The sequence below is a fragment of the Siphateles boraxobius genome, unplaced genomic scaffold (genome assembly GCF_051911475.1).
Source record: "Siphateles boraxobius isolate OS27281-9 unplaced genomic scaffold, OSU_SipBor_1 6, whole genome shotgun sequence".
Taxonomy (NCBI): Eukaryota; Metazoa; Chordata; class Actinopteri; order Cypriniformes; family Leuciscidae; genus Siphateles; species Siphateles boraxobius.
Window position 1 is genome coordinate 20,173,156 of NW_027509186.1, and position 2,601 is coordinate 20,175,756.

Here is a 2,601-nt window from a genome sequence, read left to right on the forward strand (position 1 = left end):
ATATAACAAGACTATAATATAGCTGCTATAATTATTAATAACAATATACTATTAGTATTCTAACCTGATTAAATGTAATAATATACAGCCCTATCACATATATGACACAATAACAACAATTCCAATGAGAGTTCTCTAACTCTCTGACTCTCTGACACCACTACAACTGCTTGTACTGCTCCTGACAACAGCCACAAGGTGGCGCAAGTTTCGAACCCCCTTTATCCAGAGGTGACACTCAGACCGAACCGATGACGTTTTCACACAAACCGAGGCCTCGTTTGTCATTAGTCACATGATTTTCACTTTAACAACACAAGCCTCGAATCGCGGCTTCATCTGGCACGCCCATTTTTTATCAACACAAGCTCCGACGCCTCGGTTCAAATGTCACATCACTACCTTTGGTAGTTTTTGAAGGTCTAAGTCTGTAAATATTTCTGTAGGAAGTATATCTACTTTGCTATAGTCTTTGTGTATTGTCCGTTTTAGCATAATATATGTTATATTAATAGATGCTAATCGTGATTCGCATTTCTGCATAGACATCCATGTTAATGTTAGCTTAAATGCTTACTAGTCCTGCAAGTCTCATTATAATGGCAAATTTTTTTTATGGGATAGCTATGTTAGACTTGAGTTGCATATTCATGTATACATTGTAAAAAAATTCCGTAAAAATACAGTACAATGTACCATGTAAATGTGAAGGATTTTTCTGTATTTGTCTTTTACAGGTCTTTTACCCGTATTTTGAATTACGCGTTGCATTGTGGGAACTAGAACCTGGCGGCGCAAAAAGTTTAAGATGCAACCGCTATTACACACGCAGATGACCGGGTGTGTGGAAGCCATTCTGACACTTCTTTGGTAAAACCCGAAAATTATGTTTTGCTAAATGTCAAATAAGCTGTTAACGTAACGTTGTTTAGTTGCCATCAGGCAAATGAATGTCGGAGCCGGTGCGTTTATCATTTTATGCATATCATCACACATTGAAATATTTAGTTCACACTCACGGAGGTTCCCTGATTGTATGTGTGTTATAGTGTCCTCGTTGTAATTGGTTTATTTACTTTTATTTGTCGGTGATGCGGTTTATTTCTTGCCGAGCGCATCCGTTAACCAGTTTTGATAAAGTGCAGTAACGTACTAACGTTAGTGTTTTTTGAGCAATTGAATGCCTTCAAACAAAAGCTACCAGAGGAATCGTCAAGAAAAGTAAAGGCCATTTAAGACTTGGTTGATTTAAAAGGCATGAATATACTGTACAACGTGAAGAGACTGTGTGAAGATGCAGTAAGTTAACCGTTACAGCTGGATCAAGGAAAACAACACCACCACCTTTTCTGCCAAATGAAGTTAACGTTATGTTTACGTTAGACTTCTTGTTTCTGTTTTAGACGACACACAGACATTATACACACACACGACTTTAAACCCCAAATAATGACCTTGGAAGATTAATTTACATATTAACATGACTGCTATTATCTAACTTACTACACTTCTGCCTGTAACGTTAACGTTAGTCATTCTTTACCAGATCCCTCCTCATTAGTTTGTTTCATAGTGTTTCTGTTGTTTTCTTATCTATTGACAGGACTTTGCTGCTGTAGTTTGCATCCCAAGCACCACCTGCATGTTCCTTATGGGTTTGTATCTTGTTTTATTAGCATTTTTTTTTTATTAATCATTATGAGTGTTCAATACTGGCAACACACATTTAAGTTTAAAGTCTGAGGAAAAATGTTGATAGAAAAAGTTGGTTGCTGAATACCCCCTTCAAAGATATTTATGCTTAACGTTACATGGTCAGTAGAAATACAAATTGTATAGGTTATATTTAAACAACTATGTTTAAAGCGGTTTTCTGAAGTGATCGTGTAGTGGTTTTCATTTTGTAATATCTTTTTTGTTTAAGGTGGTGGACATTCAGGATTGCTGCTGTCATTCAAGAAGTTATTATTGACCGCATAGCCTTCCCCTATGAGGCAGTGAGCTACAAAATACCTGAAGAAAATGGCACTTATCCTAGAGTTAATATAAAGGTAAGCAACACATGTTTAATTAAATTATTTATAGAGCATGTTATTGTGTTTCTGTTTTAGTTGAAAATAATGAAACATATTATAATGTATACTTGAGCAAACAAGCTAACATGACATGAAATTGACCCTTCGCTAAGCCCCGCCTAACAAGCTTTCGTGCCTGGCACATCTATTACAGTGTGTATGTACCGATGTCAGACATTCCCAATGAGATAATTAGTAATTTTTGGCGAACATGTGAAATATCTGAGAGAGCAAGACAAAAGGGACTGCAGTATGCATTCGAGGGATATATCCACGACATAATATGCAGCCGATTAGAGAATAATTCAATAAAAATCTAAGCTAAAGTCCCAGCGCAAGCAGCAGCCGCCTCATACGCTGACCATTCAAATGGGAAACACACAAATTGAGGAACAGCTATGTTCGTGCACAGCAGGGTAAGTGAAATGTGAAAATAATCTAATAATTATAGATCAAACAGCTTATCCATAAATCTTGTGGAATAACACTAACGCCGGGAGAGCCGCGATCGGATTGGGTTAAAGTT

The 2,601-nt window shown here is 36.8% G+C and overlaps 1 long non-coding RNA gene across 1 annotated transcript; it reads left to right on the forward strand.

Moving 5' to 3' along the window:
• The first annotated feature begins 843 nt into the window (after positions 1-843).
• Positions 844-2,088, forward strand: LOC143716026 (uncharacterized). The gene is made up of 3 exons (XR_013195931.1): positions 844-1,361; positions 1,604-1,655; positions 1,925-2,088. It is a non-coding gene; the product is annotated as an uncharacterized LOC143716026 (long non-coding RNA).
• The last annotated feature ends 513 nt before the right edge of the window (positions 2,089-2,601 follow it).